The sequence below is a fragment of the Glycine soja genome, chromosome 20 (genome assembly GCF_004193775.1).
Source record: "Glycine soja cultivar W05 chromosome 20, ASM419377v2, whole genome shotgun sequence".
Classification (NCBI taxonomy): Eukaryota; Viridiplantae; Streptophyta; class Magnoliopsida; order Fabales; family Fabaceae; genus Glycine; species Glycine soja.
The window spans coordinates 18,833,854-18,852,441 of record NC_041021.1 but is presented as its reverse complement, the minus strand read 5'-3'; the positions used below and the strand labels follow the sequence as shown (position 1 = coordinate 18,852,441).

The 18,588-nt window shown below is 39.6% G+C and overlaps 1 non-coding gene across 1 annotated transcript; it reads left to right on the top strand.

Moving 5' to 3' along the window:
* Positions 1-11,034: 11,034 nt before the first annotated feature.
* LOC114403979 lies at positions 11,035-11,141 on the top strand. The gene has a single exon (XR_003664745.1). It is a non-coding gene; the product is annotated as a small nucleolar RNA R71 (small nucleolar RNA).
* The last annotated feature ends 7,447 nt before the right edge of the window (positions 11,142-18,588 follow it).

Here is an 18,588-nt window from a genome sequence, read left to right as displayed (position 1 = left end):
GTTCATACTGTCATATATAATCTGCATGTTCTGAAGCGGGATGTCGTGACATCCTGTACGACATCTGTCCTCAGTATCAGAATTTCAGGTACTAGTACCTATTAGCATTTTCATAGAACCCAAATTCCTCCCTTGATCTTTCATAGGACTCAAAGTCCTTGCCTTCAGAGGGCTCAAAGTCCTCGCCTTCATAGGACTCAGACTACTTGCCTTTAGAGGACTCAAGGTCCTCGCCTTCAGAGGGCTCAAAGTCTTCGCCTTCATAGGACTCAAAGTTGTTTCCTTTAGAGGACTCAAGGTCCTCGCCTTCATAGGACTCAAAGTCCTCCCTTTAGAGGGCTTAAAGACCTCGCCTTCATAGGACTCAAAGTCCTAGCCTTTATCGGACTCAAAGTCCTCGCCTTCAAAGGACTCAAGGTCCTCGCCTTTAGAGGACTCACAGTCCTTGCCTTCATAGGACTCAAAGTCCTAGCCTTTAGAGGACTCAAAGTCCTCGCCTTCAGAGGACTCAAAGTCCTCGCCTTCAGAGGACTCAAAGTCCTCGCCTTCAGAGGACTCAAGGTCCTCACCTTTACAGAACTCAAAGTCATCGCCTTCATAGGACTCAATGTCCTAGCCTTTAGAGGACTCAAAGTCCTTGCCTTCAGAGGACTCAAGGTCCTCGCCTTTAGAGGACTCAAAGTCCTCGCCTTCATAGGACTCAAAGTCCTAGCCTTTAGAGGACTCAAGGTCCTCGCCTTCATAGGACTCAGAGTCCTTTCCTTCAGAGGGCTCAAAGTCCTCACCTTCAGATAGCTCAAAGTCCTCACCTTCATAGGACTCAGAGTCTTTGCCTTTAGAGGACTCAAAGTCCTCGCCTTCATAGGACTCAGAGTCCTTGCCTTTAGAGGACTCAAAGTCCTCGCCTTCATAGGACTCAAAGTCTTTACCTTTAGAGGACTCAAGGTCCTCGCCTTTAGAGTACTCAATATCCTCGCCTTCAGAGGACTCAAAGTCCTCAGCTTCATAGGACTCAAAGTCCTCTGTTAATTTCTATCGACCGAGACTATTTTAGTCTCCCTTCGTCATCTAGAGACAATCAACTCCGATGATACGCAGAGACAAATATGGTCATCTGCTCTTTTCGTTGAAGACTCAATGTCTATCGACCGAGACTACTTTAGTCTCCCCTTCGTCAACCAGAGGCAAGCGAGCCTGTTGACACACAAAGACAAATATGGTCATCTGCTCCCTTTGTCGAAGACTCAATGTTTATCGACCGAGACTACTTTAGTCTCCCCTTCGTCAACCAGAGGCAAGCAAGCCCATTGACACGCAGAGACAAATATGGTCATCTTCTCCCTTTGTAAAAGGCTCAATGTCTTTCGACCGAGACTACTTAGGTCTCCCCTTCGTCAACCAGAGGCAAGTGAGCCTGTTGACATGCAGAGACAAAATAAAGTCATCTGCTCTTTTTTGGAGACCTCAGTGTCTTTCGACTGAGGCTATTGTAGTCTCCATTTTGTCATCCAGAGACAATCAAGTCTGATGACACGCTGATCGAGGCCATACCCGAATCAAATAAACATTCAAATGTACTAACTAGGAAGTGATCCTAGGTCATTTCCCAATGAGCAATGATACACCAAATGTTCATAACAAATAGTAGGAAAATAGTAAAGAATGGGGGGGGGGTTGTTTGCTTTTGTAAATTAAACAGCGAATAGAAAATATCAGAATTAAAACATGTTGCTTCCCCTTGATTCACAAGCAAGTCTCTTATCCTAGGTTAAGAGAGTTTATCCTTATTCAGTTCAACCACTTAATCCAACCCTAAATTAAATTACTAAGCGAAATTTAACATAAGGAATTCATTATGTTATTAAGCAACACATACACCAATTACTCATAAACGATCATTAAGCATGAACGTAAATTAAGCGCAGAGACAATTAATCAAGCACTAAGCATGCATGAATTAATAGCAACAAATTCAGAGTAACTAGTGAAGAGGAAAAACTAAACAAAATTTAACAATAATAATAGAACCTCAAAGAGAACTATGCTTGATCCTCAAGAGAAAAGAGGACTGGGGACTTAGCCTTCCATTAATCAATATAGAACAAAATTTTATTGCTAAAACGAAAAATCAGAACTGGAATTGCAAAAACGAAAAAAAGGAGAAAGAGATGAGAGAGAGAAGAGCCTAAACTAGAACCTTGGTGTTGTTATATAGTTTTCCTGTGGCGTCCCTAAATTAATGACTGGTTTAATAGAAATAATTTAAATAACAAAAACCATGGTAAATTTTTTTTTCTTCTTTTTCTTTTTCATTTCTTTCTCTTTTCACCATAACTAGGGTTAGAAGGAAAATCCTCACTATAAAGTCCTGAATGGCCAGTTCACAACTCTATTCGGAGTCATTTCTTTCTTACCGCTCATAATTCTCTAAATTATTTTGCTGTTTCAAAAGGAAGAATGTACCAGCCATTACTTTAGGTCGTCACATGAAAATAAGAGAATAAAATACGGTCGATAAACTCTTTTACAAATAAAGTTGCTAATGCTTTCTTTTCAAATAACGAGATCGATTATAAATGCATATATCATTTAAAGCTGTCCAAAATATGAGAGTTTTACAAAATACAGTGTCATCCAGAGCAAAGGTGTCCATAGCGGTGGCTTCAGCCACATGTATACAATCATCAAATGCCTATACATCAGGTCTACCCATACAAAAACAAAAGAGTAAACCTAACAGTTAGTCCTAGATACACCCACCCTCAAAATATACAAAACGAATCCAAAAAGTTGTCCACTAGGGCGAAGAGCCTCCGCTGATCGCCATCTCCCTCGGGCCACTATCCTCCGTAGAGTCTGCCTCAGATGCCGACATGACTTCCTCGGGAGAATCCACCTCGAGAAGTGGATCCTCATCACCCTCTAGAAAGTCAAGGGCATCCACAGCAGGCTCAGGAGGTAGCTCCTCCAGGTCCTCCTCAGGGTCTTCCTCGGATGACGTTACCTCGATCACTTGAACGGGCTCCACTAGACGATATGGTGTAGGTGTGGGTAGTATCCACTCCACCGTGCGCTGAAGCGTCCGTGCAGGTTCATCTGGATGCACCAAAGAAGTAGCCGTGAATCGAATGGTGCCCCGAAATCGGCACCTCATGTTGCCTTCGAGGGTCTCCCAAGCTCCCTCTAGGCACTCCATCTCTACTCGATCACGGATTAGCTGCGCCGCCATCACGATCTACAAGAAAGAAGAGAAAGGGGTAGACTCTTTCACAAGAATCTAACTACGCTGCACACAATGCATCTCATAACCACTACATGACGTTAAAAGGAGTATCTTGAGGCTTTTCATCTCTGGTAATCGATTACACAACCTTGGTAATCGATTACCAGAGGCTAAACTTGAATTACACAACCTCAGGACATGAAATATGCAATAATACACTGTGTAATCGATTACACATGCCTGGTAATCGATTACCAGTGACCCATTCCTCTGTGTAATCGATTACACAGGCTTGTAATCGATTACCAGAGGCTCCCTAAGTTTCCTGACTTCGTTTTCAAGCCTGGTAATCGATTACACCCCTTGGTAATCGATTACCAGAGACCATCTTAGCCTCCTGTCCTCAATTTTAAGCCTTGTAATCGATTACCCACCCTTGGTAATCGATTACCAGAGGCCACCATCCACATATTACACAAAATTCACAGCTGGCCAGCCACCACAAGCCTCCTTGCTTTGTGGTCTTGTTTTCCTTTTATCTGTTGACTGCCAGGAGCTCGCCTGTTTAGGTACATCACAGGTTCTCACTGACCGACTATGCCCGGGTTGGGTCGGGATTGGTCAAGCTTGGTTTTGGGCAATAGCACCCCACCTGACATCCCCAAGGTCTCCTGACCCCCGCGACATATCTCCAGGTACCACTCTGTGGTCAACAATAAAAGCAGGAAGTTTCACCCTTCAACACTTCCTCATCTCAAGCTTGTAGAATTATGGGGTACCCATCACATGTGGTACTAGGTGGCGGTCGGGCGATGGTGCACAACAAGCTTTCCACATCCACAATGCGCGCATAAACCCACCATCCCCTGTTGCCCACCTCCAACTGAGCTCACGTACTCCCACGTAGCCCATATCCTCGTTTCTCTCAACACCGGGTCCCCATCAATCCTCTCAAGCTTCCACAACATCCAAGCAAAACAACATTCAAACAGCACAAGCTATCACTGCCAAGCAAAACAGAGCAAAGGCAGAAAACTCTGCTCAACACATCAACCAAAATCACAGCTTTTCTCACGTAAAGACCACAGTAACAATTCCTTCGATCCAATTCGTTAACCGTTGGATCGACTCCAAAATTTTACTGGAAGTCTATAGTGTATAAGCCTACATTTTGACCGTTGGGATCTACTAGCAAACATCCAGAACTCATTCTGCACTAGACTTTCCACAGCCAACCACACACAAGCATTTTTCTGCACTTGTGCAAAATTCTGCTGCACAATTTCACAGCAAAAATTCTGCATAAGTGCAGATTTCGAAAATCACCCTTCCTCTCATCCAATCTTGCCCAAATCAAATCCTACAAGTCCCAAATCATGTATCAAACATGTCTAAACCAAAGCCAAGCTTCAAACCACAGCAACACAAAATCTAGGTGTCCAAAACCCCTCAATTCAATGGCTTTTCTAGGTTTGAAAGGTGGAATTTAGAATGAGGTAAATTTGGAGCAAATTCTCACCTCACACAAGTCTATAACATCAATCTAAACTTGCTCAAACTGGATTTACACCTAAATTTCCACCGAATCAAAATTTGACTCCTCAACACCCAATTTTGCCCTAGAAATGGCTCTTGGTTCACTTTGGTCATTTGTTTTTCTCTCTAGCTCAGCCTAACCTTTCTCACATGTCCTAAATGACATTTCAAGCTAGTATTAACTCACTTTAACCTCCATTTACCACAGAATTCAGACTTAGCCTTCCAACTCTCAAAGTCTCACTCTTTTTCCACTCATAACATCACATTCTCACTTTCTAACCCTAGGTTAGTTCTACCCTTTGTCTCTAACAGATTTCTATCAGCAATTTCAGCATATAAACATCACAAACATAATCACAAAAACCCTAAAACAGAATGGGTATGTCTAATTCACCCAAACATGGCAATTTCAACAAGCTTTCAACAAATGCCTTCACAAATAATCATCACACAGCAGAAAACTAACAAAATCACCCATCATATCTCCCAAAACCCCATACCCACGAAATTTAAGAGCGAAAGAAGTCCACCCAAACCTGAAATTTCGAAGTCCCACTCGTAGCCACGCACTTCACGACTCCAAAAATGCTCTCCTTTCACGATTTGGGGCAGAAATGGTGGCCAAAGGTTGAAGCTTTGCTTGAAGCTTCAATGGAGAATGAAGAAGAAGAAAGCTACGTGAGAGAGGGAGAGAAAAGGCTTCTGAATTTCTGCTTTGGCTGAGTGAGGAGAGAGAAAAGCTTTTTGGTTTTAAATAAAAAGGGTTTTCCCTTTTTTTTTCCATTATTTTATTCAAGCTCTGCCACATGTCCCTATTTGATTGGAGCAAAAAGGGCCCACTTTCTCTTTTTGACTGTGACCCATACTCAGTCACAAAAGTGAGAAAAATCTGACCTTTGAAACGCTACAATCCTGCCTCGGTTTGCATGCCGTTTCTCTGATTCCAGTTTCTCGCGTTTCTCTGCGTCCGTCGAGGCCAGTTTTCGAAAGCAAGCAATATATATATCAAAACGCTCAGAATAAAACCCCGAGCGTGGTTCAGAGGTTGGTTTCGTCAAATTCCAAGTTGCACGCAAAACGATGATTTTTAAACTAATTAATTAAGAATTAACCCATAACCTCTCAGTTATGGATTTCTCTTCCTTAATTAGTCCAACCCGCGTATCTTGCCCCCCACTATTCCTACTTCTACCAAGAACATATAGGCATAGACACTGAATAATACTTATATATATAATCATTCAAAATACATCGTTTCCAAAAATTCCGGGTAGAAATTTCCAGGATGTTACATTTCCAGCCCCAAATCTTACAAATCTGTTTTAAATCCAAGCCCATAAATAAAATAAAATCAAATCTAGATAAGATAAGATAAGATCTAGATGAAATAATATCTAGATGAGATCAAATCTAAATAATATCTAGATAAGATAAAGTCTAGATAAGATTAAATTTTGTAGAATAAAATAGTCTGCCCTCTTCAAGTCCAAGCCCAATTCTGGATTCAGCCCAATGCTTCATTAATTCCTAAAATTAGATTAAAAACATCAAATTAGCTGAATGGGCCCAAATAATAAAACTGCCTATTTAATTTGATAATTAAGATTAATCAGTACTTAAAATGGTGCAAAAAGGGGTAAGAAATAGGAGAAAATAATGGCACATCAAAACCCCCCATACTTAGCCTTTTGCACTCCTGGGCAAAATGAAATAAAGAACAAAATCCAAGGATATCAAAGAGAGACAAACAAAAACATTTACATATTTCTCAATGAACATCAAGGAATGAAAGGAATGGATAACATCTAACATGAAGAGATCCAAAGAGTCAAGACATTCGTGAAAATCATCCAAGCAACCCAATCATGGCAAAATAGGTAATCAGCTCAAGAATGAAAAGTGATAAAGCCTCACAAGATATACACTCTATCTCTCAAGTGTCTAGCCTACTGTTTACTCTCAAAGCACCCATGAAAACAAACACCACATAGACTTGGCAAAATTCTAAAATTGACAAACAACTTGACAAACACATGCATATGAGGATCAAAAGGTCTTTAAAGGTTGTAATGGGGCCAAGGACAAGGTAGGGGAAAAAATATGGAATAAGTAGCTAAATCCCAAAGGAATAGAGGAGCAATGGGGAATAAGTGGAAATTAAGCACAAGTAGTAAACCCAAACCCTCTAATATCAACAAAATCAACCGAGGCTCCCAAATCAAGTCCTCAAAACAGGACCTCATTTATTCAACTTCACTTCTTTTTTTTCATTTTTTTTAAACAATACGAATTTGAAGATTAAAGCAAGACTAGGCAATATATATATACATCAAGTATGGCCAAAATAAAACATTAAGTGTGGCCAAAAACAATTCCCAAAACAATTCCAAAGCTCCAAAATTCCTTAAGGGTAAGGTGATATCATGGTTTTTCACTTAAGGCTTGTAATGAGCTTCAAAACAAAGAAAGGGAAACATAGGCTCAAAGGGGCTATCAAAGGAATTAATTCAAGGTAAGTCCATTTGGCTAGAAGCTTATAAGAACAACATTGTCTAAATCATTTCCAAAAATGCATGTGAATTAGGAAGCATCAACAAGAATCAAGCCAAGGCTATTGTGCAAGCAATCAATGGGGCAAAACACTCCAAAAGATTATGATGATGGATGGCTCAAATTCTCACAAAGGTAAACTTATCACTTTCAAATTGAGCTTTCAAAACTATCATGACATGTAGAGGAAAAACAAGGATTTCAAATCACAAAATGTCAAGAGACTTTTATTTTCAAAACAATTACCCATTACTTGAACATATCCTATAATTCAAAGAAAAACATGCAAAGTTGTACATGCAAAAAAAATTGACCTAAAATATTAAACTAGAAACCCAACAAAACTAACAAAATTAACAAATTTAACACAACTAACAAAATTAACAAAACTAACAAAACTAGCAAAACCAAAACCAAAGAACACTCCCCTCCCCATACTTAAACAACACATTGTCCTCAATGTAGCACAAGTAAAAGATTAAAAGCAATTAAACCATCAAATAGAATCAGACAAATGTAATAAAAGTAAAGAAGGAGATAGAAAAAGAAAAACTCCCTAAGTCATGGTGGAAAAGAAGTAAGCTGAAGTAAGGAGATCTTTTGAGCAAGGACAACCCCCAATGTGTAATTGGATGCATCGCACATTGGCTCAAATGGGGTTGTCCAACTTGGTGCCTGAATGATAAGGGTGGTAGTCAATGCCCTTTTAAGGCAATGAAAGGCCTCTTTGCATTTATCATTAAATTCAAACTCCACCTCCTTTTGCAACAAGTTGGATAGTGGAAGGGCTACTTTGCTAAAATCTCTTATAAAGCGCTGGTAGAATCCTGCATGACCAAGAAAAGATCGCACCTCTCACATGCAAGAGGGGTAAGGCAATTGTGAAATAACATAAATTTTTGCAGGATCTACTTCAATGCCCTTATTGGAAATAATGTGGCCTAAAACTATACCTTGCTCAACCATAAAATGACAATTTTCAAAATTTAGAACAAGGTTAGTTTCAGTGCATCTATTCAAAACCTTTTACAGACTATCCAAACAAATATCAAAACAGGATCCATATACAGTGAAATCATCCATAAACACCTCTATGCAATTTTCTAATAAAATCACTGAAAATACTGATCATGCACCGCTAGAAGGTACCAGGGGCATTGCACAGGCCGAAAGGCATCATCCTATAGGCAAAAGTGTCAAAGGGGTAGGTGAATGTGGTCCTTTCCAAATCCTCGAGAGCAATAGTGATTTTCATATAACCAGAAAAACCATCAAGGAAACAGTAGTGAGATTTACCTGCCAGGCGTTCAAGCATCTGGTCAATGAATGGCAGTGGAAAATGGTCCCTTTTGGTAACCTGGTTCAGCCTGTCGATGCAGACTCTCCAACTATTCCGCACTCGAGTAGGAATCAGCTCCTCCTTCTCATTTTTTATCACAGTGAGGCCGGTTATCTTCGGGACTACCTGGACGGGACTCACCCATTGGCTGTCGGAGATAGGATAAATGATGCCATCTTGCAAAAGCTTGGTAACCTCTTTCTTCACTACATCAAGAATCACCGGGTTGAGTCTTCTTTGTGGTTGTCTTACTGGTTTAGCCCCATCCTCTAAATTTATTCGATGCATACATGTGGATGGGCTAATACCAGGAATGTCCGCCAGGGTCCAGCCTATAGCCTTCTTATGCTTCTTGAGAACTGATAACAGCTTTTCCTCTTGCTCATCAACAAGGGAGGCAGATATAATTACTGGAAAACTTTTGCTATCATCCAAGTAAGCATATTTTAAATTTGATGGTAGAGGCTTCAATTCTGGTGTGGCCGGCAAGATAGTGGTAGAAAGAGATGGTTTCTCAGCCTGTACCTCATAAAGAAAGTCAGAGGTATGTGTACTTCCTAAAACATGGTTAGTTCTAGTTGACTCTATAAAATCAATCTCAAAAGGTAAAACATCACCAGTGATGTAATCAATATCAAATTCAGATTCACTCTCAGCATCTAATTCAGACATATGATCAAGTACAAATTCAGATTCAATGAATGAAGAGTGACAAGCATGCAGATTACAATGAATATCAGTCATGTATTCATCAACAACATGGTTAATTATTTCAACACGAAATACAGAAGGATCTTCAGATGGGTGCTTCATAGCATCAAGAATATTAAAATCAACAGTTATATCACCAAACTCCATAAAAGGTCTGCCTAAAATGATGGGAATTGATCCTCTAGAAAATCCCTCCTCCATATTCAAAATATAAAAATCAACAGGGAAAATCAATTCACCAACTCTAACTAAGACATCCTCTATGAAACCAGCAGGATAGGCAACACTTCTATTAGCTAAATGAATTACCACATCAGTTGACTGCAAGGGGCCAAGAGATAGAGAATTAAAAATAGACAGAGGCATAACAGTAACAGAAGCTCCTAAATCTAGTATGACATTGTCAAACTTATTGTTCCCTATAATACAAGGTATGCTGAATGTACCTGGATCTTTACATTTTTCAGGGATTTGGGGAACATATTTACCAATCAATGCGGAGACATTTCTGCCCACACTAATTCTTTCACTTCCTTTAAGCTTCCGCTTATGAGTGCACAGCTCTTTCAAGAATTTAGCATATCTTGGAATTTGCTTTATTGCATCCAGCAGAGGTATGTTTACCTCTACTTTTCTAAATGTTTCCAATATCTCCTCCTCTGTCTCTTCCATTTTTTTGTTGGAAATTGCTCTTGGAGGGAATGGAAGAGGGATATGCAGCTTCTCTTTAGATTCACCTGCATAGAAATTGTTAGGTAACTTACTCTTCAAATTTTTGTCATCATCTTTTTCTGGAGTAGAGTGAAGTTGGGCAGGTTCATTTGCTGATCAGGAAGATGTTGCTGGTTGAGGTCCTTGACACTACTTTCCCGACCTCAATGTAATGGCACTCACATTTTTGGGATTCTGGACAGATTGAGAAGGTAATCTGTCAGAATTCTAGAAATGTTGTTCATTTAACTGTGTAGCCAATTGTCCCATCTGATTAGTTAAGCTCTGAATGGAGGCTCTGGTCTCTTGTTGAAACTGCATGTTTTGCATAGTCATTTGCCTGACAAGTTCTTCAAGGGAAGGTTGCGGAGGAGCCTCAACTGTTTGCTGTCTCTGGGGCTGTTTCTGTTTTTGCTGTTGTTGTGAAGGATTTGACCATCTAAGGTTGGGATGATTCCTCCAGCCGGGATTGTACCTGTTGCTGTAGAGGTCATAATTGTTCTGTTGTGGCTGATTTTGTTGCTGAGGTTAAGGAGGTCTGTTGTAGATGTCTGTAGCATAAGCTTCAGGCTGTTCAATTGCTTCAGATTGTTGCACGGAAGGGCAAAGGTCTGTGTGGTGGTCGGCAGAGGAGAATAAACCATAGAGTCTAGCGACAGGTGCAGATTTTTTATTCATGTCCAGTTGGCTTACCAGGTTAACCAAGGCATCTAGTTTACCTTCAAGCTTCTTAGTCTCGGCTGATGAAGATGAATTCATGACTACTTCATGCACTCCTCTAATGACAATAGCATCACTTATGGCACTAAATTGCTGGGAGTTGGAAGCCATCTTCTCAATTAAATTTTTGGCTTCAACAGGCGTCATGTCTCCAAGGGCTCCACCACTGGCAGCATTTATCATACTTCTCTCCATGTTATTGAGTCCTTCATAAAAGTATTGGAGGAGAAGCTGCTCAGAAATCTGGGGGTGAGGACAACCGGCACATAGTTTCTTGAATCTCTCCCAGTATTCATATAAGATTTCTCCACTGAGTTGTCTAATGCCTAAAATATCCTTTCTAATGGTCGTGGTCCTGGAAGCAGGGAAAATTTTTTCTAAGAATACTCTCTTGAGGTCATCCCAGCTCGTGATGGACCTTGGAGCAAGGTAATATAGCCGGTCCTTTGCCACTCCCTCTAAAGAAAGAGGAAAAGCCTTCAGAAATATGTGATCCTCCTGGACATCTGGGGGTTTCATGGTGGAGCAAACAATATGGAATTCTTTCAGATGTTTGTGTGGGTCCTCACCTGCAAGGCCATGAAACTTTGGAAGCAAATGGATCAGTCCAGTTTTAAGAACATATGGGACATCCTCATCAGGGCATTGGATGCACAAGCTTTCGTAGGTGAAATCAGGTGCAGCCAATTCCCTTAGAGTCCTCTCACGGGGTGGAGGTTGTGTCATGTTCTCATAATGTTCAAAACAATAATGCTCAAAATCACCAATAACAGAATGCTCAGGATGCTCAAAAGGTACTAAATGATGTCTAACTAATCTATGAAATGTCCTATCTATCTCAGGATCAAAGGGTTGTAAGTCAGATGGATTTCCTCTAGTCATACACTAAATTCAGCATGCATAATTAGTTGCCTTCTTATGCAAGTAACGGTGTAGGTTTGAACTATAGCTACCATTAAATGATATCCAAATGACTTGAAATTTTGTGAGCAACCTTATAACATGATGAGAAGATAGCACAAAAAATTTCAAACGAAAATTCAAAGTCTAACTATATAAGCTAAAAATGATAAGTCAAGAAAAATAAGGGAATAATACTTGGAAAATAAAAAGACTTTTGACAGAATTGCAATTTTTGGAAGAAGGAGACCTCAGCCGGCACCATATATAAGTTATAGTCATTCTGATACCCGGAGCAAAAGTTATAGTCGTTTGAAGTGTTGACAAAAATCAAATTTGCTACTTTATTGGAACTTTCAAATCTGACCAAACTAAGGGCTCCAGCTATTTTCCCCACAAAATATGGATCAACAGAAGTGACCACAAAAAATTCAGCCAAAAATAACAACTATAGCTACCAAAACAAAAAATCCCAATTAATTCAGCAAGGGTGGTCTCTAAAATCTGTCGCTAAAGGATTTCCACTACTACCCTGTTTTCCAGTTCAACAAAAGTGGTCGCTAAATCCGTCGCAAATCACTATTCAGAGCAGAACACAAACTGAAACATGGGAAGCGCTGAACAGAAAAACTAAAATAGAACACCACACTAAACAAAATAACAAGACTCTAAACACACTTAACGCAGCACGAACACAACACTAACACAACACACGAAAGCATAAAACAACTAAACATAAAACATGAATTACTAGCTATTATGAACCTTTGGACACTGCTCCCCGGCAACGACACCAAATTTGATCGAGGACGTACCCGAATCAAATAAACATTAAAGTGTAGTAACTAGGAAGTGATCCTAGGTCATTTTCCAACGAGCAATGATACAATGAATAGATGTGAATTAGAAAATATCAGAATTAAAACACGTTGCTTCCCCTTGATTCACAAGCATGTCTCTAATCCTAGGTTATGAGAGTTTATCCTTATTCAGTTCAACCACTTATTCCAACCCTACATTAAATTACTAAGCGAAATTTAACATAAGGCATTTATTATGTGATTAAGCAACACATACACCAATTACTCATAAACGATCATTAAGCATGAACGTAAATTAAGCACAAAGACAATTAATCAAGCACTAAGCATGCATGAATTAATAGCAACAAATTCAGAGTAATTAGTGAAGAGGAAAAACTGAACAAAATTTAACAATAATAATAGAACCTCAAAGAGAACTGTGCTTGATCCTCAAGAGAAAACAACACTGGGGACTTAGCCTTCCATTAATCAATAGAGAACGAATTTTTATTGATAAAACGAAAAATCAGAACTGGAATTGCAAAAACGAAAAAAAGGGGAAAGAGAGGAGAGAGAGAAGAGCCTAAACTAGAACCTTGGTGCTATTATATAGTTTTCCAGCCCCAAAGCTTACAAATCTGTTTTAAATCCAAGCCCATAAATAAAATAAAATAAAATCTAGATAAGATAAGATAAGATAAGATCTAGATGAAATAATATCTAGATGACATCAAATCTAAATAATATCTAGATAAGATAAAGTCTAGATAAGATAAAATTTTGTAGAATAAAATAGTCTATCCTCTTCATGTCCAAGCCCAATTCAGGATTCAAGCTCAATGCTTCATTAATTCCTGAAATTAGATTAAAAAATCAAATTAGCTGAATGGGCCCAAATAATAAAACTGCCTATTTAATTTGACAATTAAGAATAATCAGTACTTAAAATGGTGCAAAAAGGGGTAAGAAATAGGAGAAAATAATGGCACATCACACGCAGAGACCGTAATGGTCACTCGCTTTCAATGTTCCAAGACTGTCAAAGTCCCCTTTATCATCCAAAGACAAACGAGTCTGATGGTATGCGGGGATGATGATGGTCATCCGTTTCTAATGGTTTTTTTTAGATTGTTGCAGTTCCCTTGGCTATCCGGAGATAGTTAAGTCCAATGGCATTCGGAGACCATCCTGGTCATCATTTGCATTTTGAAGATGAGAATGTCTTTAGTCATTGCATGCCTTCAAAGGCGACAATGACCATCATTTGCATTTTGAAGATGATAATGTCTTCAATCATTGCATGCCTTCAAAGGTGACAATGACCTTCATTTTCACTTCAAAGACGACAATGTCTTCCGTCATTGCATGCTTTCAAAAGGCGACAATGACCTTCAGTTGCATTTCGAACACAACAATGTCTTTAGTGATTGCATGCTTTCAAAAGGCGACAATGACCTTCATTTGCATTTCGAAGACGACAATGTCTTCAGTCATTGCATGCCTTCAAAGGCGACAATGACCATTATTTGCATTTCAAAGATGACAATGTCTTCAGTCATTGCATGCCTTCAAAGGCGGCAATGACCATCATTTGCATTTTGAAGACGACAATGTCTTCAGTCATTGCATGCCTTCAAAGGCGACAATGACCATTATTTGCATTTCGAAGATGACAATGTCTTCAGTCATTGCATGCCTTCAAAGGCGGCAATGACCATCATTTGCATTTCGAAGACGACAATGTCTTTCATCTCAAAAACTTCCATATCTTTTGTCCCTATGCTTCATAGAACTCGATGTCCTCTGTTTCTATGCTTTTTAAATAAATAAGAATGATAAAAGAATAAAATGCGAAAAGGAAGAACTTCAATGTCTTCATGCTTTCACGAGTTTCACTGCTTGGACTTCTGCTAGTGGCCGGTTGGATGGTGAGATCCCTCGAACGAAATTAGTGTCTTTATCTTTACTTCCCTTTTATTTCCAATAAAAGATAAGTAAAGAGGCACAACTGTCACATCCTAATTTCGTCTGGGGACAATTGTTTGTCAACATTCAGATTTTCCCCAATCAAGTTGAGCTGCTTAACATCGATCGTTGCGCAATCCATAGGGTTTCACGATGTTACAAAAAGAAATGAGTGAGATACTCAGAATTGGGGCAATTTTTGTCAACATGGGGATTTTCGCCAGTCAAGTTAAGCTGCTTAACAGCAATCACTGTGCGATCCGTAGGGTTTCGCGACGTTTCGAAAGGAAATGGGAAAGAAATTCAAGATATGGGCAAAATGGTCCATTTTTGGACATTCCTTAGCCCTGGGCCCACTAGATGACTTAGTGGAGAAGCAACCAGCTCGCCTGGATGAGCAAATAGCTTCTGGAGTAAGTCACCAGCTCGCCTGGGTGAGCTGAGCGGCAAGCTCCTCCCCCTATTTTGCTATAAATAGGCATGGGAGGCTGAGGGGAAGGGGTCAACACCCTTAGTGAGCAAATTCCACTAAAATTGGTGAGAAGTAGGAGAAAAAAGAAGAAAAATCAAGGCCGAGGCGCTTCTGTAACGCTTTCGTGATGTTTCTGTGATCAATTTCGTGAACTTCCTTCACCGTTCTTCATCGTTCTTTTTTCTTCATCCGGTTAGTGTTTGCTTTTAAGGATTTGAATTTGATTTATGGACCCTTAGGGGTCCCCTATATTATTTTGTGCATCTTCATCTCCTTCTTCGATCATCGGTGATCTTTTTCTTTGTTTAAAGCGAGTTTCGACCAATCGTTCATACCATAATCTTGTTTAATCACTGTTAAAATAAAATTCAACCGATCGTATGTGTTGTAATCTCACTTAATCACTGTTTAAATGAATTTCAACTGATCGTTTGTGTTGTGATCTCACTTAACCACTGTTTAAATAAGTTTCGACCGATCGTTTGTGTCGTAAACTCTTTTCATCAATGTAAAATAAGTTTTAACCGATCATTAACGCTGCAAGTTATCTTAAAAAGGGATTGAAGATTAATGAGTCAAAACCAAATAAAACCAACTTATAAACTTCTTTATTTCATCAAAAAAATCGAGAGATCATTCAAAGGTCCAACGCCTTAATGTTTTTATCCTTTCAAAATCAAGAGATAATTCAAAGGTCCAACGCCTTAACGTTTCTCGCCCTTTCAAAATCAAGAGGTCGTTCAAAGGTCCGATGCCTTAATGATCCTTTCTTTTCAAAAATCGAAAGATCTTTTCAAGGTCCAACGCCTTAAATGACTTTTCTTCGCAACTAAAGTCAATCATTCAAAAAAATAAAAATGATTTAACCAACGTTCAGTTCTTAAAAAACTACGTAGGTTTGATTTCCTCATTGCAATTGAGGAATACGTAGGAGCGAGGGAAACACCCTTATCGACCACAAAAAAAAGTAAAAAAAAAACATAAAAAGGGAAAAAGATAATAAAACATGAAAAGGGAAGATAAATAATATTGAAGTCATGATTTGCACACTCGATTAAAGGCAGTCGTGCCTTGTGACGGGCGCATAGGGTGCTAATACCTTCCCCGTGCGTAAATGACTCCTAAACCCTCATTTCAAAAATATGCAGACCTTCAACCCTTTCCATTTTGGTTTTTCCGACATTTTCCTCGAATAAGCGTTGGTGGCGACTCTGCGCATTTTCCTTCCTCGGAATACGCATCCATCAAGTCCCGCATCGTGCCCCCCACCGGAGGGCAGGTTACGACAGACCCCAAAAAATAAATAATATTGAAGTCACGTTTTTGCACACTCGATTAAAGGTTGTTGTCCCTTGTGACGGGCGCGTGGGGTGCTAGTACCTTCCATATGCGTAAACATCTCCCGAACCCTTTTTTTTCAATATTCACATACCTCTTTTTGGTTTTTCTAACGTTTTCCTCAAATAAATGTTGGTGGCGACTCCCACGCGTTTTCCTTTTTGGGAGACGCTCCTTTGGCTTTTCGCTCGCACTCCCGTCGTAGGGTAGGTTGCAACACTTCTGTTTTAGGGGAAGCAAGGAGAAGTGGTGACAAGGATGTTAGGGCATCCCCCTGCGTGCGACATAGCCATGGTGTTGGGTTGTTGTCGTCTCCTTTGTTGTTGTTGGCTTTGAATGGGTGAGGGACGATGTTCTAATGCATAGGTCCTCCATCACCTCTACGATGAGTGTCACCACTTTGTAGTGCCAAGTGAAGTTAGAAAGCTTTAAGGACTCCTGCAAGATAGTCATCCAAGCTTACGTAAGTGATGACTTTCCTTTTCTAAGGGCAACGTCGAGCAGTCCACCCTTTCTTTTTTTTTTAGCACTTGAACGTGGCCCCTTCTCAACTCCACCTCAATAGTTGGGCCCTGGTGAGGGCCTGTGAAGTCCTGTGCCCCTTCTTCAACATTTGGCCCAGTGTGTCGATGTTTCTATATTTTTTCCAGATGAAGTTGACAGGCAAAATCAATTGGGTCTCCGATCGAGGCCGTACCCGAATCAAATAAACATGAAAATGCAGTAACTAGGAAGTGATCCTAGGTCGTTTCCCAACGAGCAGTGACAAGCCAAATGTTCATAATATGCTTGCAGTAACAGTAACGATGGGGGGGGGGGGTTTGGTTGTTTGGTAATTAAAGAGCAGAACAAATAAAATGGAATACGAAACTACTAATATTAAAAACGGGTTGTTTCCTCTTATTCAGACGCCACTCTCTTATCCTGGGTTATGGAGAATTCGTCCCTAACAGTCAACCACTTAATCCAACCCTATTTCAATTTACTAAGCGAAAATCAACTTAGGGTTTTCAATACGTGATTAGGCACCACATACACCAGTTAGCCCTTCGTCCATTAAGCATGAACGCAAGTTAGGCTCAGAGGCAATTAATCGAACACGAAGCGTGCACTGATTAATATTCACGAAATTGGGATAACTGGTGAAGGGAAAACTGTCAGGAAACCACATTACAAGCGAAACCTCAAAGAGAGTTGGGCTTCGTCCTCAAAAGGAAACAACACCAGAAAATCTAGCCTTCCATGGATTCAAACAGAAAACGCAATTGAAACATGAAGCAGAAACGTAAATGAACGGAAACGTAAATGAACAGAAATGTAAACGAACAGAAATGTAAAATGGAACAGAAACGTAAATGAGAGTAGAAGAAGTAGCAAGAACGAAATTGTAATTAGAAGCAGAAAACGTAAAATTGCATTACGAACTCAGAAGCAGCAAAACAGAAAAACGAAAAACCCTAAAACAAAGCTCTGAATGATGAATAGCATAACAGAATAGAATGCCCCGCACGAATCCCAAGGAAGCTATTTAAAAAGAGTCACTCAAAGTCATTGGGCCCTATTACAATACTCTGGCCAAAAATGAAATAAACACTGAACAACATAAAATAAAATTGCCAAATTTCCTAATTAGAAATTAACTAAGATAAGCGCTACTTTATTTGCCCTCTTCAAGTCCACAACCAAAATCCGGATTAAGCCCAATGTTTCATTAATTCCTGAAATTAGATTAAAAACATCAAATTAGCTAAATGAGCCCAAATAATAAAACTGCCTAATTAATTGACAATTAAGACCAATCAATAATTAAAATGGTGCAAAAAGGGTTTAGAAAATAGAAGAAAATGATGGCACATCAAAACCCCCCATACTTAGCCTTTTGCACTCCTGGGCAAAATGAAACAAAGAACAAAATCCAAGGATATCAGAGGGAGACAAACAAAAACATTCACATATTTCTCAATGAACATCAAGGAATGAAAGGAATGGGTAACATCTAACATAAGGAGATCCAAAAAGTCAAGACATTCATGAAAATCATCCAAGCAACCCAATCATGGCAAAATAGTTAATCAGCTCAAGAATGAAAAGTGATAAAGCCTCACAAGATATACACTCTATCTCTCAAGTGTCTAGGCTACTATTTACCCTCAAAGCACCCATGAAAGCAAACACCACATAAACTTGGCAAGATTCTAAAATTGACAATCAACCCATAAACACAAGCACATGAGGATCAAAAGGTCTTTTAAGGTTGTAATGGGGCCAAGGACAAGGTATGGAGAAATATGGAATAAGTGGCTAAATCCAAAAGGAA